Consider the following 19244-nt stretch of genomic DNA (forward strand, 5'->3'; position numbering starts at 1 on the left):
CTCTCTCCCAGAAGTCCTAAACAAACATCTCATTGAATCTCATTGATCTAATCTGGTTTAAGCCTTTTTATGCCAGACAAATTGTTGCCGAGGGGAATAGAATTACCTTGACTAGATTAGATTACATTTGTGGAGTGGGTTAAATGTTGGAGAGAATACCATGTCTACCAAAGAATGAGGTGACTCTGGGAATAGAAAGACTGAGAAGAGGCCGGGTGTGGTGGCTCACGCCTGCAATCCCAGCACTTTGAGAGGCTGAGGCGGGTGGATTGCCTGAGCTCAGGAGTTTGCGACCAGCCTGGGCAACACGGTGAAACCCTGTCTCTACTAAAATACAAAAAATTAGCCAGGTGAGGTGGCGGGCTCCTGTAGTCCCAGCTACTTGGGAGGCTGAGGCAGGAGAATTGCTTGAACCTGGGAGGCAGAGGTTGCAGTGAGCTGAGATCACACCACTGCGCTCCAGCCTGGATGGCAGAGTGAGACTCCGTTTCAAAAAAAGAAAGGAGAGAGAGAGAGAGAGAAAGAAAAGAAAACGGGTAAGGATGGAACTCTCGGAAGGAAGGAAGGAAGGAAGGAAGGAAGGAAGGAAGGAAGGAAGAAAAGAAAGAGAAAGAGAAAGAAAGAAAGAAGAAAAGAGAAAGGAAGGAAGGAAAGGGAGAAGAGAGGAGAGAACAAAAAAGAGAAGAAAACGGGTAAGGATGGAACTCTCAGAAAGAAAGAAAGAGAGAGAGAGAAAGAAAGAAAGAAAGAGAAAGAAAGAAAAGAAAGGAAGGAAGGAAGGAGAGAAGAGAGGAGAGAAGAGAAGAGAAGAAAACGGGTAAGGATGGAACTCTCAGAAAGAAAGAGAAAAGAAAAGAAAAGAAAGAAGGAAGGAAGGAGAGAAGAGAAGAGAAGAGAGAAGAGAAGAAAAGAAAACGGGTAAGGATGGAACTCTCAGTAACACCAGCATTTCTGGGACAGGCAGAGGAAGGAGAGAGTCTAAGAAGGAAACAGAAGGAATCATTAACTAGGAACTAAAAGAACAGGGAATGGGTGGTGGTCGTTTTGGAAAACTAGTGGGAAGGTTTCCCCAGCTCCCAGTCATCCCACTATTTCTGGGATGCCCTGAAACAGTTGTTTCCCCTGTTGGCTATGCCTGGAGTCCCTGACACTGCCACCTGGCCATGATGGTTTGACCCAGGCCTAGAACTCTGACCTGGTGGTCAGAGTTGGACCAGTGATAGCATCCCGTCTTCCATTGGACCAATCATGAATACTGACCCAAAGGGCATCAATTCCAATCATTTTTTGGGATTTTACTCTCTGGTCTGGAGGAGAGATTTTATTGTCTTTAAAGATAATGCCATTTGCCGGGTGTGGTGGCTCATGCCTGTAATCGCAGCACTTTGGGAGGCTGAGGTGGGAGGATGACTTGAGTTCAGGCATTTGAGATCAACCTGGGTAACATAGTGAGACCTCATCTCTACAAAAAATTAAAATACATTAGTCTGCCATGGTGGCATACGCCTGTACTCCCAACTACTCGGGAGGTTGAGGTGGGAGGATCACTTGAGCCTGAGAGGTCAAGGCTACAGCGAGCCGTGATGACACCACTGCACCCCAGCCTGGGTGACCAAGTGAGACCCTTTCTCAAAAACAAACAAACAAACAAACAAGATAATGCCATTAGAGGGAGGGGACAGAGAGAAACTTAGTGGTATTGGAGTCCTGATTTCAGTTTTCCCGGCAGTCTAGTTGCAGTGTGAAACCCGGACCATTCTTCCAATAAGTTACCCTTTTATTCTGAGCAAGGTGAGCTGATGGAGCTGACTATTGATTGCCTATCAATCTCTGACAAGACCAAGAAGGGGACTTGGGAGCAGGAGGTCATTTGGGAGATAATCTCAGGAAGTAAGAGTTAGGAAGTGAACAGAATGAGACAAGAACAAAAGAAAAGCCAAACCAATGGTGCACTGAGGATGTCGCTGCTATAGATAATGGGGCCTTAATTCTGCCAGGTCGTTTCAGAAGTGTACAAATGCCTCTCAGAGTTAGGAGGTGTGAGGCTGAAGCAATTATCTACTGACCCCCTCCTCCACTGGTCAAGCATTTTCCCTAGGGGAGTTAACTTCCTTGTATTTCTGGTCTCCTGTTGCCAAGCAGACTCCCAGGACATCAGAGAAGGTTTTGAAGCAGGTATAAAGAGAGACAGACATTATTTATTCAAGTGGGATGCCGCCAGTGCGAGGAAGACTAAGCTTGCACAGAACCATCCATCCTAGATGTACTCATTTTCTAAGCTGTCGTAACAAATTACTATACATTTAGTAGTTAAAACAGCACAAAAGTTTACTGTCTCATGATTTCCGTAAGTCAGAAGTCTAGGCACAGTGTGGCTTAGTGAGTTCTCTGGTTGGAATCTCACGAAGCCAAAATTAAGGCGTTGTCAGGTTACACTGCTTTCTAGGCTTTAGGAACGGATCTACATCCAGCTCAATGGCAGAATTCAGTTCCATACAATTGCAGGGCTAAGGCCCCCATTTGCTTGCTGACTGTCATCTGGGGAGTCTTTCTCAGGTTCTAGAGGCCTGCTGCATTTCTTGGCTTGTAGACCCCTTCTTCCATCTTCAAAGCCAGCAACATCAGATCTTGTCCTTCTCACACTTTGGATCTCTCTAACCTCCCTCTCTACCTCTCTCTCCTACCTTCCTCTTCTGGTTTTAAGAGCTCATGTGATATATGAGATGCCGTCAGATAATCCAGGGTAACTTCCCCAGTTAAAGGTTAATTATTGGCCAAGTGTGGTGGTTCATGCCCGTAATCCCAGCACTTTGGGAGGCCGAGATGGGAGGATCACTTGAGCCCAGGGGTTCGAGGCCAGTCTGAGCAATATAGCAAGACCCTGTTGCTACAAAAAAAAAAAAAAAAAAAAAAAAGGCCAGGCACAATGGCTCACACCTGTCCCAGTACTTTAGGAGGCCAAGGTGTGTAGGTTGCTTGAGCCCAGAAGTTAGAGAGCAGCCTGGGTAACATAATGAGACCTCATCTCTAAAACTTTTTTTTAATTAAAAAAATTATAAAATATAAGGTCAACTAATTAGTAAACTTCATTCCATTCCACAAGGTCCCTTCACAACAGTAACTAGATTATTTTTAATTGAGTAGCTAGAGGACAGGAATCTTGGTGGGGGACATCTTAAGAGTTCTGCCTAAAAACTGTTCCTAAAATCAAGGTGGACCAAAGAGATGTGACACACGGCATTCAAGGTGTGTATTACACCCATTCTATCGATTAGAATGTGTGTTCAGCCACAAATAAGAAGGAAAGCAGCTAAACATGGCTTAAAGTGCTTCTCAAACTTTAGTGCGCATGTCAGTCCCCTGAGGATCTTGTTAAAAATATAGATCCTGATTCAGTAGGTCTGGAATGAAACCTGTTTTTTTGTTTTGTTTTGTTTTGTTTGTTTGTTTGTTTTTTGAGACAAGGTCTCACCCTATCACCCAGTCTGGTGTGCAGTGGCGCAGTCACAGCTTACTGCAACCTTCGCCTCCTGGGCTCAAGCAGACTTCCCACCTCAGCCTCCCAAGTAGTTGAGACTGCAGGTGTGCATCACCACACCTGGCTAATTTTTGTTTCTGTTTTTGTTTTTTGGTAGAGATGGGGTTTCGCCATGTTGCCCAGGCTAGTCTCAAATTCCTGGGCTCAAGCAATCCACCTGCCTCAGTATCCTGTAGTGCTGAGATGAGAGCCACTGTGCCTGGCCAAGAGTCTATGTTTCTAACAAGATGCCAGGTGATGCTGATTTGACTGGTCCTTTAGGGCTTAGAGTATAGTGTATTTATTACCCCAGATATTAAGGAGTCTTTAACTAGTCTGGTTCTAGAGATGGTTAATGTAAGGGTTCAAAGACACTGTGACATCAGATCACCTTCTCTGTGATTCTTTTTTTTTTTTTTTTTTTTGGCCTTGCCTTCATGATTGAGAAGGATGGAAGCAGTTCCAAGCATCCCATTTCCACAGGACAACATCCAGGTGCAGAAAAGGGAATGGTTCTATTTTATAATCCTTTTAACAAGTAAGATAAGCTCTTCTAGAAGCTCTCGGCAGATTTCCCATCACTTCTGATTGGCCAGAATTGTGTCATCTATTCACATCCAAGCAAATCCCTTGCCAAGGCCATTCAGAGGTGAACAAAATCAGAAAGAAGGGCAAAAGGAAGGGGATTTGGGTAAACAGCCAAAAGTTTCTCCCACATCTGCTCGGAGTCAATTTTCCCCTTCTTCCTTACAGAACTAGGACTGTGTTGAGAGAGCCACCCTTCCCCGCTATGGCTGGAGATGACAGGTTTGTTCTGTGAAAGAGTATAACAAGAAATTCTCCAGACACAGGAGTGCCAGGTAACAGGAGAGGGAGGAGTGAGAGGCCATGCTGAAATCCAGGGGAGTCTGGATCAGTAAATGGCAAGAAGTCCAGCTCTTTACATCACTCAGCCCCAGGAACACAGACAGTCATAGGTCAGCCTTCCAGGAGCTGGGCATGGTAGTGCATGCCTGTAATCCCAGCTACTCGGGAGGCTGAAGCACTTGAGCCCAGGAGTTCGAGGACAGCCTGAGCAAAATAGGGACACCTTGTCTCTAAGGTAAGTTAAAAAATTAAAGATTAAAAACAAATTTTTTTTTTTGAGATGGAGTCTCGCTCTGTCTCCCAGGCTGGAGTGCAGTGGCATAATCTTGGCTACTTTAACCTCCACCTGCCAGGTTGAAGCAATTCTCGTGCCCCAGCCTCTCGAGTAGCTGGGGTTATAGGTGAGGGCCACCATGACTGGCTAGGTTTTTTTTTTTGTGTGTGTATGTTTTTGTTTGTTTGTTTGTTTTGAAACGGAGTCTCACTCTGTCACCTCTGTCAGGCTGGAGTACTGTGGAGTGACCTTGGCTCACTACAACCTCTACCTCCCAGGTTCAAGTGATTCTCCTGCCTCAGCCTCCCAAGTAACTGGGACTACAGGTGTGTACCACCTTGCCTGGCTAGTTTTTGTATTTTTAGTAGAGATGGAGTTTCACTATGTTGACCTGGCTGGTCTCAAACTCCTGACTTCATGATCCACCCGCCTCAGCCTCCCAAAGTGCTAGGATTACAGGAGTGAGACACTGCTCCCGGCCTAGTTTTTGTATTTTTAGTAGAGACAAGGTTTCACCATGTTGGCCAGGCTAGTCTCCAACTCCTGACCTCAAGTGATCCACCAGGCTCGGCCTCCCAAAGTGCTGGGATTACAGGTGTGAGCTACTGCACCTGGCCATAAAAAATATTTAAAGTTAACCTTCCAGGCAGAAGTCCAAGTGACTCCCTGGAGAAAAAGAAAGACCCCTGGGAAAAGTTCTGCGCAGACTGACATTGAGACCCTTGAGGAAAATCCTCCACATATTGAAAAGTCAGCTTACTGCCTGATCAACCCAGAATGAAACACACAAATCAGACAACATGCCTCTTGCGTTCAGATCTTTCAATCAGCTTTCTAGTGCCTCACTCTAAACGTGAAAAACTAATGATTCTCAGACATTTAGTGAAAGCTCCCTGAATGAAAGCCAGATATAAAAACAAGCTAACAGGCCAGGCGCGGTGGCTCAAGCCTGTAATCCCATCACTTTGGGAGGCCGAGACGGGAGGATCACGAGGCCAGGAGATCGAGAGACGATCCCGGCTAACACGGTGAAACCCCGTCTCTACTAAAAAATACAAAAAAACTAGCTGGGCGAGGTGGCGGGCGCCTGTAGTCCCAGCTACTCGGGAGGCTGAGGCAGGAGAACGGCGTAAACCCGGGAGGTGGAGCTTGCAGTGAGCTGAGATCCGGCCACTGCACTCCAGCCTGGGTGACAGAGCAAGACTCCGTCTCAAAAAAAAAAAAAAAAAAAAACAAAAAAACAAAAAAAAAAAAAAACAAAACAAGCTAACAAACAAAAAAGAAAGAAAGGAAGGAAGAAACAGTGAGAGCTAGCCTGGTGCAGTGACTCATGCTTGTAATCCCCAGAACTTTGGGAGGCTGAGGCAGGGGGATTGTTTGAACCCAGGAGGTTGAGGCTGTGGTGAGCCATGATAGCGCCACTGCACTCCAGTCTAGGTGACAGACTGAGACCCTCCAAAAATAAAAATAAAAAAAGTAAGAGTGAAAGAGTTGATGAGAAGAAAACAGAATGCAGCTAGCCAAACAAACAGATTTTCATATTCACGAAACACAACCAGAATGCTGTGTAAATGGGGGGAAGGATTGATCAGAAACCAGTGAAAAGCTCTTGGAAATTAAAACAATAGAGCCTAAATTTAAAATTTTATTACAATAGAAAGTTTTGGATGATAAAGCCAAGGACTCTCCCAGGAAGTAGAAAAACAAACCCACCCTGAGGAACCTTTCAGAACACTGAAACGAGAAATCATCAAAGAACTCATAAACTAAAATTTCCTGGGACATGACGTTCTGGATTGCAGTAGCCCCCTAAGTGAACAACGAATGAAAAAATGACCCACACAGTACTCATCATCATGAAAGTTTAGGACATTGAAAACAAAGAGAAGATCCAAAAAGCTTTCAAGGAAAAAGAAGTCAAGGATTTGGAATTAGAATGGCCCTGGAAAGCAGAAGGCAGGGGAGAATTCCATCCAAAATTCTGAGGGAAAATAATTTTGGACCTAGAATTCTACAATTAGTTTTAAAATTGTGAGGGTGGTGTATTCAACCTTGTAGTCAAGTAGAATGAAAAAAAAAATTTTAAATTATGCGAATGGAATAGACTTTTCTTTTTTTTTTCTTTTTTTATTTAATTTTTTTTTTTGAGTTGGAGTCTCACTCCAGCCCAGGCTGGAGTGCAGTGGTGCAATCTCAGTTCATTGCAACCTCTGCCTCCCTAGCTCAGGTGATCTTCCTAATTCAGCCCCCCAAGTAGCTGGGACTATAGGCATGCATCACCATGCCTAATCTTTCTATTTTTGATAAAGACGGGGTTTCACCATGTTGCCCAGACTGGTCTAGAATAGACATTGTTTTTAGATATTCAAGGTCTCAATTGTTTTTTCTCCTATGCTGTCTTTCTCAGGAAGCTACCAAAAAATATAATAGACAAGAAAATAAAAAAGGAGAGGAGGAACTTGGGATCCAGTAAAAAGGAAACCTAACACAGAAAAAAAGCTCAGGGGAGTCCCAGAGCACTATCTGTGCAGTAAGCCCGAAGAGCAATCTGCCCAATGGAAGCAGGAGGACACCCAAGAAGGCCCTTTCCCAGAACAGCTGAAACTGATAGATAGGCTAGGCCTGGAATGGTGGCTCCCGCCTGTAATCCCAGCACTTTGGAAGGCCAAGGCAGGTGGATCACCTGAGGTCAGGAGTTGGAGATCAGTCTGGCCAACATGGTGAAACCCTGTCTCTACAAAAAATGCAAAAATTAGCTGGGTGTGGTTGCACACACCTGTAATCCCAGCTACTCAGGAGGCTGACGCAGGAGAATCACTTGAGCCCCGGAAGTTGTAGTGAGCTGAGAGTGTGTTGAGGCGAAAGTTGCAGTGAGCTGAGAGTGTGTCACTGCATTCTCCTTTGTCATTGCCCCATGTGGTTGTATTTTTTTTTTTTTTTTTTGAAATGGAGTCTCGCTGTGTCACCCAGGCTGGCATGCAATGGTGTGATCTTCGCTCACTGAAACCTCTACCTCCCGAGTTCAAGCGATTTTCCTGCCTCAGCCTCCCGAGTAGCCAGGATTACAGGTGCCGCCCACCCCACACCCAGCTAATTTTTGTATTTTTAGTAGAGATGGGGTTTCACCATGTTGGTCAGGCTGATCTCGAACTCCTGACCTCAGGTGATCCACCTGTTTTGGCCTCCCAAAGTGTTGGGATTACAGGCATCAACCACCACACCCAGCCTGTGTCTTTTTTTTTTTTTTTTTTTCTGAGACGAAGTCTTGCTCTGTCACCCAGGCTGGAGTGCAGTGGCAGGATCTCAGCTCACTGCAACCTCTGCCTCCTGGGTTCAAGCGATTCTTTTTTCTCGGCCTCCCAAGTAGCTGGGATTACAGATGTGCACCATCATGCCCGGCTAATTTTTGTATTTTTAATTAAAGATGGGGTTTTGCCATGTCAGCCAGGCTGGTCTCAAACTCCTGACTTCAGGTGATCCACCTGCCTCATCCTTCCAAAGTGCTGAGATTACAGGCATGAGCCACCGTGCCCGGCCATATCATTTTTTAGGTTAAATCACTAGTGAATATATTATATTTTATAACATTTTTCACTGTTGAACCAAGTATTGACCTGTGATTACACATCCTTTCTTGTACAATTTTTGTTTCTCCTGGAGTTAATAATTCCCTATTTTTCCCATTTGTTTTCTACATTAATTAATTAATTAATAATAATTAATTAATAATAATTAATTAACTAATTTGAGACAGTGACTCACTGTCGCCCAGACTGGAGTGCAGTGTCGTGATCATGGCTCACTGTAGCCTTGACCTCCTGGGCTCAAGCAATCCTCTCCCATCAGCTTCCTGAATAGCTGGGACTACAGACGTACACCACCAAGCCCGCCTAATTTTTGTATTTTTAGTAAAAATGGGGGTCTCACTCTGCTTCCCAGCCTGGTCTCGAACTCCTGGGCTCAAGCAATCCGCCTGCCTTGGCTCCGAAAGTGCTGGGATTACAGGCGTGAGCCACTGTGCCCAGCTCTATATCTTTATTAGTTGTTTTTTTCTAAACTCTCCAACACAACGTTTAAATTCCTCTGAATCTAATTTCTATACAGTCTTCATATTAGGATGCTGATCAATTAATAAACAAAACAGAATGGTCAGATGACAAGTGCTGTAGAGAAAAGCAAAGCAGGAGGTGGGGAGAGGGAAGGCCAGGCTGGGGAAGTTTTACAATGTTTAATAGGTTGGGCAGAGAAGACCTCCCTGAGAGGGTGGCCTGAAGGAGAGAGGAAGAAAACTGTGCCGACATTTGGAAGAAGTGAGTTCCAGGATGAAGAAACAGCAAGTTCATTTTCCTGGAGAAGGGAGCATGCCTCATGTGTTCTTCATGCATCTGCTAGAATTTTCACTTGCATATTTTACTGTCAATTCCACTACCTACCTCCCCAACCAAGGGCACCCCAATCTCTGAGGCACATTTTTTTAATGTTTATTTTTTAGATATTTTTACGTTTTATTTTTATGTTTTAGATATTTTAGATATTTTAAAGTTTTATTTTAGTTATTTTTAAGACCAGCTTGGGCAACATAGTGAGACCCCATCTCTAAAAAATAAAATAAAACAGAATTGAAGCACAGACCTAAAGGCAGAAATAACCACGGCCTGTTTGAGAGACTTGCTGTGTTGCCTAGGCTGGAGTGCAGCAGCAGGATCATAGCTCACTGCAGTCTTGAACCCCTGGGCTCAAGCATTCCTTCTGCCTCAGCCTCCCCAGTAGGTGGGACTACAGGTGGCACTACTATGCCTGGCTAATTTAAAATGTTTTAAGGCCAGGCGTGGTGGCTCACACCTGTAATCCCAGCACTGAGGCCGAGGAGGGCGGATCCTGAGGTCAAGAGATGGAGACCATCCTGGCTAACACAGTGAAACCCCGTCTCTATTAAAAATACAAAAAATTAGCTGGTCGTGGTGGCGGGCGCCTGTAGTTCCAGCTACTCGGGAGGCTGAGGCAGAATGGCATGAACCCAGGAGGCGGAGCTTGCAGTGAGCCAAGATTATGCCACTGCACTCCAGCCTGGGCGACAGAGCAAGACTCCATCTCAAAAAAAAAAAAAAAAAAAAAAAAAAGAGAAGAACAGAGATATTGTCTTGTATACTTATACTGGCCAAAGTTGTATTCTTTTCCTCCACCACACACAACTATGTGATTTAACCAGTAAATTACACTGTAATGAGTTACTAAGAAGACAAATCAGAAGATTGGAGGAACAAAAGATATCTTTACAGATTTTTCATTTGAGAATGGAGTGAGAGTAGAAAGACCTGTTTCAGGCTTAAGCACCTACATATGTATATGTTCCAGAAAATCTGGCTTAAAAATACTGGTATTAACTTGTTTACATGAAACACTGAAAGGTTTTTGAATAACTACAAATTTAGTTCTATATGTATATACCAAATGAATTTTTATTCTGTGTCTCTGTTTTATGTTATCATGAAGCCATTTGCTCACATACAATAATCTGTCAAAGACTTCATTCATACCTGTTCCAAAGAGTAGTAACCAGATGGAATTCTGGTTTTTACAGCATCATGGCTAGATGGTACCTTTTGTGTATCAAAATAAACATTGTTTTTGAGACCCTGAAAAAAAAAAAAAAAAGAACCTGACATTCAAGTTACATTGGTCTCCTTTCACTGTCTCTCAAACATGCCATGTTTATTTCTGCCTTCATATCTGTGCTTCAGTTCTGTTTTATTTTATTGTTTCAAAGATGGGGTCTCATCATGTTCTCCAGGCTGGTCTTGAACTCTTGGCTCAAGAGATCCTCCCACCCTCGCCTTCCAAAATATTGTGATTACAGATGTGAGCCACTGCACTCAGCCTGATTCTCCTTTGTAATGACTTTTCTTTTTCCTTCCTATTCAGATTTCGCCCATCCCCCAAGACGTCTCCCAACCATGGTTTCTCTGTGGTTGGCTCCCTATGGGGTGGAGCAGAAACCACCTTAGCCATGTTAGCTGTGTCTTAGGATGCTTGATTGCTCACACACACACCATCCTCACAGCAATCTTTTGTCATGGGTAAGGTCATTCCCCATTTTACAGGTGAAGAAAGGCTGGGGAAGGATCTCAGCCCACATCTGCCTGTGCTCTTAATCGTCACACAATAAATACTCTCTCCTGAACCTGGTGCACAGTAAGTCTTTGTAGATGTCAGCTGAGTTGTTCATGAGCTGTTTCATATATACTGGGGTCTCCTCACCCCCAACTGACCATGTCATGAGGCTTATGGAACAGAATGAGAGCAGGAAAAACCTCCACTTACAAAGGGCCCACCCTGTGCGAGATTCAGCACCACATTCAGTAAGTGTGGGGAAATGACAGGAGATAAAACCAAAGGTGCAAAAGTGGTTGAAACTCGGGGATGGGAGGAGGAAGCAGAAGATTTCTGTTTCAATTATAAGCCTTGTAATACTGTTTGACTTTTAATACTATGTACAGTGTTACTTGGATTAAAAGTGAAAGTGAAGTTAAACAAATTAAATAGGGAAGTGTGGACTAGTGGACTACGCTTTAGAACTTTGGATACAGAGAGAAGGAAATACAGGGCAATAACCGTCTTATATATTTGTAGTAAGGATTGAACAAACAAGGCATTAACACAATGTTTGGCCTAGAACCAGCAGCAAGAATTATTATAACATGAAGCAGAACACAGGATCAAGGTTCATCGTGGGCTCATTAGACCTGAGAGATGTCGTGATAAGAATAGGCTATGATAATAAGAGATCATTACGGTCTCCACCAAAGCAGAAAAATGCTACGCCCTCCCCTGTCCCTTCTGCGTCCCCCAGATCTTTTTCCCTCTTCCTTCCTTTTGTTTCTTTCTTTTAATAGAGACAGGGTCTGGCTATGTTGCCCAGGCAGGTCTCAAGCTCCCAGGCTCAAGCAATCCTCCCACCTCAGCCTCCTAAAGTGCTGGAATTACAGGTGTGAGCCACCACATCTGGCCGTTTCCTCCACATTTTTCTCTCGACTGAATCCACCCAATAGAATAATTATCCCTACCAAGAACCCAACGCCCCCACATACATACCCCTTCCCTCTATCCCAACCCTTAACCCTGAGAAAAGTTAAACATCCCTGGGGCATTTTAGTTTCTAGGAAAGGGAAATATTGAATCATATTATCAAACTTTCATTCATTCATTTATTCATTCATTCATGCATATTTATTGAGTGCGTGGTATGTACCAGCCATAGTTCTGGGTGTTGAAGACCCAGTGATGAAAAAGACAACAAGCTTTACACCTTCATATTGTTTATATATAATATCACAATGACCAGAGCAGCTACTTGGGCAGCTAAAGCCTCTGGCAAGGATAATTACCTCCATTTGCAATGCCTGGTCTGATGCAGTGGAATGAAATAGAAGATATGACTTATGACACCTGGTCATTCACATCCCCCTTCTTAAGTTACCATCCTTGTACCATATGGCCCTGTCTCCTTGACCACAGCTCTTTGGACCAGTAACAGACATCTGACCCAAGCTGAGCAATTAGATTCTATCCCCAAGAATTTGCCAAAAATTAGATGTGGGGGGTGAGTTGAAAGGTCAGTCAGAGTGAGGCCCACAGCAGAAGCCAGAGTTGACACCATGACAAGCCAACGTCAAGGGCAGACCAGACTTATGAGGGGCAGATGCTCAGAGTAGGTTGAAGCAAGCAGTCTGTCTGCAAAGAGGAAAACGTGGCATCTATGCTGTAAGAAGAAACCAGACATCACTGGATCCCAGGAGGAAAGAGAAAAAGAGAATGAGCAAAAGACTCTTTTTAAAAGGAGAGAGCAGCTGCCTCAGTATCTGAGCGCTTCCAGACCCAGCCCTAATTCCTACCAGATGGTCCAGTTCATTCTTGGGAGATGTTTTCATCCACAAAATCACTCATCTCTCCTTCTCCTGAGTTGGTTTGAATAGTTCTTTTTTGTTGTTGTCGCTAGGAGAATGTGTGTGTGTGTGTGTGTATGTGTGTGTATGTATAGTAATTTTCTGAAAGTTTAAAAATTCATTTTCCAAAGTTTTTTTTTTTTTTTTTTAACGGAGTTTCACCATTGTTGCCCGGGCTGGAGTGCAATGGCGTGATCTCTGCTCACTGCAACCTCCACCTCATGGGTTCACCCGATTCTCCTGCCTCAGCCTCCTGAGTAGCTGGGGTTACAGGCGTGCGCCACCACGCTTGGCTAATTTTTGTACTATTAGTAGAGACCGGGTTTCACCATGTTGGCCAGACTGGTCTTGAACTCTTGACCTCAGGTGATCCATCCACCTCGGCCCCTCAAAGTGCTGGGATTACAGGCTTGAGCCACCGCACCTGGCCTCCAAAGGTTTTTTAAATGAATTTTTTTGTTTTTGCTGTTTTGTTGTTGTTTCTTTCTTTTCTCTCTCTCTCTTTTTTTTTCCCCTTAGAAAATCTGAGACTCGTGAGTTCAGAGAAAGCAAGCCCAAGACTTGCTGGGATAGGGGTTAGGGGCTTAGTCCTTTGCTGCAGAAAGTGGGGTGCTTAGCCAGGGCCTCTCATCTCCTGGCAATCTTGAGTAAGGGAAGAGAAGGAAGGAGAAGGGATTGCTTGAGGCCAAGAGTTTGAGAACAGACTGGCCAACATGGTGAAACCCCATCTCTACTGAAAATACAAAAACTAGCCAGGCGTGGTGGTGCACGCCTGTAGTCCTGGCTACTTGGGAGGCTGAGACAGGAGAATCACTTGAACCTGGGAGGCAGCGGTTGCAGTGAGCTGAGATGGCACAACTGCACTCCAGCCTGGGTGAGAGAGCCAGACTCCATCACAAACAAACAAACAGACAGCTATCCATTTGTAAACTGCTGATTTCTCTGGGGGTATTGTATTAATCTATTCTCACACTGCTATAAAGAAATACCTGAGACTGGGCAATTTATGAAGAAAAGAGGCTTAATTGGCTCATGGTCCTGCAGGCTGTACAGGAAGCATGATGCGGGCATCTGCTTGGCTTCCGGGGAGGCTTCAGGAAACTTACAATCATGGTTGAAGGTGAAGGGGGAGCAGGCCTGTCACATAGTCAAAGCAGAGGCAAGTTGGGGCGAAGGTGCCACACACTTTTTTTTTTTTTTTTTTTTTTTTTTTTTTGAGACGGAGTCTCGCTGTGTCTCCCAGGCTGGAGTGCAGTGGCGTGATCTCGGCTCACTGCAAGCTCCGCCTCCCGGGTTCACGCCATTCTCCCGCCTCAGCCTCCCAAGTAGCTGAGACTACAGGCGCCCGCCACCACGCCCGGCTAGTTTTTTTTTGTATTTTTAGTAGAGACAGGGTTTCACCATGTTAGCCAGGATAGTCTCGATCTCCCGACCTCGTGATCCACCCGCCTCAGCCTCCCAAAGTGCTGGGATTACAGGCTTGAGCCACCGCGCCCGGCCGGTGCCACACACTTTTAAATGACCAGGTCTCACCAGAACTCACTCACTATCACGAGATAGCGCTGAGGGGATGGTACTAAACCATTAATGAGAAATCCACTCCCATGATCCAATTACTTCCCACCAGGCCCCACCTCCAACACTGGGGATTATAACTCAACATGAAATTTGGGTGGAGACACAGATCCAAACCATATCAGGCATTGCCCCTACAAGCTTTTTGTAAAGCATCAGCGATTTCACCATTCTTCCGCCCAAGCTTCACCATAAATGTGGTTTGTTCTTCCTTCAATTTTAACAGAATTCATGTGGCTCTCTGGTAAGGGCTGTTCTATTTTCAAACTGATGTCTTATCCTTTTAGTGCCTCAAGGTAGATCCTGTTCAGACATCTTGTAACTGGTTAGCACCAGTTTATTTTGGTGCAATCCATGGATAGTTTTTCATAGTATGTGATAATGTTTTTCTTTTTTTTTTTTTTTTTTTTTTTTTGAGATGGAGTCTCGCTCTGTCGCCCAGGTTGGAGTGCAGGGGCCGGATCTCAGCTCACTGCAAGCTCCGCCTCCTGGGTTCATGCCATTCTCCTGCCTCAGCCTCCCGAGTAGCTGGGACTACAGGCGCCCGCCACCTCGCCGGGCTAGTTTTTTGTATTTTTTAGTAGAGACGGGGTTTCACCGTGTTAGCCAGGATGGTCTCGATCTCCTGACCTCGTGATCCGCCCGTCTCGGCCTCCCAAAGTGCTGGGATTACAGGCTTGAGCCACCGCGCCCGGCCAATAATGTTTTTCTTTCTCTTTCTTTCTTTCTCTTTCTTTCTTTCTCTTTCTTTCTTTCTTTCTTTCTTTCTCTCTTTCTCTCTTTCTCTCTCTCTCTCTTCCTTCCTTCTTTTCTTTCTTTCTTTCTTTCTTTCTTTCTTTCTTTCTTTCTTTCTTTCTCTCTCTCTCTCTCTTTCTTTCTTTCTTTCTCTCTTTCTTTCTTTCTTTCTTCTCTCTCTCTCTCCTTCTCTCTTTCTTTTTTTTTTTTCTGAGACAAAGTCTCACTGTGCTGCCTGGGCTGGTCTTGAACTCCAGGGCTCAAATGATCCTCTTGCCCCAGCCTCCCAAAGTGCTGGAATTACAGATGTGAGACACAGCACCTGGCCTGTAATATGCATGTTCCATGAACTTTTTGAAGACCCCTTAGCCAGGCACAGTGGCTCTTGCCTGTAATCCCAGCACACAGAAAAGTAGAAGCAAAAGGATAGTTCACCTGTCTGGGCAACATAGTGAGACCCCATTCTCAATTTAATAAATAAACAAATAATAAGAATGAAGACCCCTTGTATATTTACCAGACCAGAAACACTAATCTTGAGAGTCTTGCTTACCTCTACCTTGTATGTGTGTGTGTGGACGCAGGTAGGAGAGAATCTCCTGGCCAACCAACAAAGAGAGAGAAGAGAGCCTACCTGCCTTTCCCCACTCAACCCCCCATAAAGGACTGACAGAGTGCTTCACGAAGATACAGACTCAGAGGAATGGGGACTGTAGAGGCCTACATCATGGGAAGGGGGCAAAGGGCTCTCCCAGCCCCTACCAGAGGCCATGAGGAAGGATGTTTGATCTAAGTCTCACCAGGGGCCTCATAGTCACTCTTGTTGTATAGAGCTATAGAGAAGGATTTGTAGACAAGGGCACCAGGCACTGGGGACCTGTTGTGGTGCCAGGTGGGCAATTCAGTACTTGACCTGGTCAGAGACACCTCTCCCTGCACCTCCTCAGTCGTGATGAAGTTCTTGTCCCCTGCCAGGACCTTGAAGGAGGTAATGACCTGGCTGTGTCTACGTTAGTGGTCTCCCAAGACCTGAAGTTGATGAAGGCTTGGGAGGCCACAAGGCTGCTATGGTTGCAGTCAACCACACTCATGATACAATTGAACTCCGCATTGCTCTGCTGCTATTCTCCACGTTGTAGCCCAAGTTGATGAAGCAGGCCTTGACCTCCTTCGGCCCCAGCACCCTGCCACGGCTCTTGTCAGTGTGGCTGAAGGACACCTGAAACTCTTGCATCTGCTCTTGGCCAGTGCCCTTGGTGTTGCAGGTGAGGATCTGGTTCTTGACCTCCCTGATGATGCAGCCAATGGTGGTGAGCAGCTGCTCCCAGCCATGCAGATGTGTTCCACGATGCAGCTGATATGCTTGTTGTTGAAGATGAAGACCTCCTGGAGGAGCTGGTGCTCTGCTTCAGCAGGTCCAGGTTCAGCTTGTGGCCCACGATGCTTTGCTCATATTGCTTCAGGTTTAGCTTGTCCTCTGGCGTCTCCTTCATCCTGATGGAGATGTACCCAATTTCCTCCATCTTGGTTTGGATCCAGGTTCCCATGACATTGGCCTGGCTGGAGAACTGGTGGTAGAGGTGCTCGTTGGACTGCTGCTTGCTCTGCTCCTCCAGAAGGACATAATCCTGCTTTGGCACCAGCTGCTGCACCTTTGCCCACCGGGAGCGGATGATCTGGGTGGGGTTGGGGGAGGTGACAGTGGTGTAGGGGTTGCTGCCTGACAGCTTGGTATGTTTGCTCTCTGTGATCCTCTGGGCCTCCTTGTGGGTGGCCAGGATAGCCTCCCTATCAGTATCTGGCAGGTTCAACTTTTGGCTGTGGGCTGAGATCAATCTTCTCGGTAGCGTAGATGATGAACGTGTCCTGGAGCTCCTCCACGGCACTCTCCATCCAGTTGTAGAAGGCGCTGCCCACTTGGCATACTCCAGGTGCAGATAATCAGTGGCCTCCAGCTGCTTCTTCATTTTCTCCAGAGCTTCCCTGTGACTGTGGGTCAGAGAGCACAGGGTTTCCCACTGCTCGTAAATCTTCCGGCACTGGGCATTGACGCTGTGGGAGTCACAGTAATCCAGCTCGTTGAGTTCCTGGGCAATGTTCTTTATGATATTGTGAAATATCTATTTGGTCTTTGATCCTGCTTCCTGGCATACAATGACTAGAAAATCATTAGAATTTCCGAAACCATGTCTTTTTGTATGCTGATGAGTGGATGGATGACTGGCAGCCCCTAGGGAGCTTCAGGATGGAGGCTGGCCACCAGAGAGACCAAGGCATAATTAGAGGGTTGGGAATTTCAGCCCCACTGCCCAACCCCTGAGAAGGGAAGAGGGGCTGAAGATTAAGTTGATCAGCAATAGCCAGCGATTTAACTAATCATGCCTATATAATGAAGCCTCCATAAACACCTCGAAGGACAGCGTTCACAGAGCTTCTGGAGAGCTGACCACATGGAGGTTCCTGAAGAGTGGCGGGCATGGAAGCCCCAAGTCCCCTTTCCCACACCTTGCCCTATGCATCTCTTTATCTGTATCCTTTGTGATATCCTGTGTAATAAACAAGCCAATGTAAGTAAAGTGTTTTTCTGAGTTCTGTGAGCTGCTCTAGCAAATTAATGGAACCCAAGTAGGGGGTAGCAGGATCCCCAGTTTATAGCCAGTTGGTCTGAAGCATAGGCAAAAATAATTGGGCTTGTGATTAGCATCTGAAGTGGAGGCAGTCTTGTAGGACTGAGCCCTTACCCTGTGGGATCTGACACTATCTCCAGGTAGATAACCGTCAGAATTGAATTGAACTGGAGGACAACCAGCTGGTGTCTGCTGCAGATTTGATTGCTTGTTCGGTGGATGGGGAAGACCCCACACACATTTGGTCACAGAAGCATTCTGGGTTGTGTAAGAGCAGAGGAAAAATCGTTTGAGTTTTTTCCACTCTTAGAGCCTCAATCAGCTCCACAAAGTCCTGGTGTATGGCCAGGTCACTTTCAAAGGCTTCGTGGTTGTGGATTAGGGCTTTGATGTCTGATAGGGTGGCCATCTCCTAGTCCCGCTGCTTAAGCCTGGCTTCCTTCTCATGGGTCCAGGCCTCATGGATGGAGATCTTCTGCTAGAACTTCTCTGCCAGGTGGTCGAGCTGCTCCAGCTTGTGGATATCATTCAGCAGCAACTCCTCAGTGAGCCGAGATCGCGCCACTGCACTCCAGCTTGGGCGACAGAGCGAGACTCTGTCTCAAAAAAAAAAACAAAAAACAAAAAACAACAAAAAAAAAAACCGGCTGGGCACAGTGGCTCACACCTGTAATCCCGACACTTTGGGAGGCTGAGGTGGGCAGATCACCTGAGGTCGGGAGTTCGAGACCAGCCTGACCAACACAATGAAACCCCATCTCTACTAAAAATACAAAATTAGCCAGGCATAGTGGTGCTTGCCTGTAATCCCAGCTACTCAGGAGGCTGAGGCTGGAGAATCACTTGAATCCAAGAGGCGGAGGTTGCAGTGAACCGAGGTTGCACCATTGCACTCCAGCCTGTGAGACAGAGCAAGACTTTATCTAAAAAAAAAAAAAAAAAAAAAAAAAAATTACAGTGTTAGTTTAGTGATACTGATTTTCTTTTAGCTACTGTTTGTACTATATACTGTTTGTATGTTTGTTTGTTTGTTTACAACCTTTGCTTTAACATATCTGTATCCTTATGTGGAAATTTCTTTTCTTTCTTTTCTTGAGATGGAGTTTCACTCTTGTTGCCCAGGCTGGAGTGCGATGGCATGGTCTTGGCTCACCACAACCTCCTCCCACTGGGCTCAAGCGATTCTGCTGCCTCAGCCTGCCGAGTAGCTGGGATTACAGGCGCATACCACCATGCTTGGCTAATTTTGTATTTTTAGTAGATATGGGGTTTCTGCATGTTGGTCAGGCTGACCTGACTCCTGATCTCAGGTGATCTGCCCACCTTGGCTTCCCAAAGTGCTGGGATTACAGGCATGAGTCACTGTGCCCGGCTATGTGTAAGTTTTTTAAAGCAGTATAAAGTTGCTGTTTAAAACCCAATCTGGGCCAGGTGTGGTGGCTCATGCCTATAATCCCAGCACTGAGGCAAGTGGATCACTTGAGCTCAGGAGCTCAAGACCAGTCTGGGCAACATGGTGAAACCTCATCTCTGCCAAAAAAAGAAAAATACAAAAATTAGCTGGGCATGATGGCATATGCCTGTAGCCCCAGCTACTTAGGAGACTAGGGTGTGAGGATCACTCAAGTCCAGGAGGCAGAGGTTGCAGGGAGCTGTGATCGTGCCACTGAACTCCAGCCTGGGTAACAGAATGAGACCTTATCTAA

The 19244-nt window shown here is 45.6% G+C and overlaps 1 pseudogene; it reads right to left on the reverse strand.

The window, feature by feature from the left end:
• Positions 1-15133: 15133 nt before the first annotated feature.
• LOC102119789 (alpha-actinin-4 pseudogene) lies at positions 15134-17947 on the reverse strand (annotated as a pseudogene).
• Between the last annotated feature and the right edge of the window lie 1297 nt (positions 17948-19244).

This window comes from Macaca fascicularis, chromosome 1 (assembly GCF_037993035.2).
Source record: "Macaca fascicularis isolate 582-1 chromosome 1, T2T-MFA8v1.1".
Taxonomy (NCBI): Eukaryota; Metazoa; Chordata; class Mammalia; order Primates; family Cercopithecidae; genus Macaca; species Macaca fascicularis.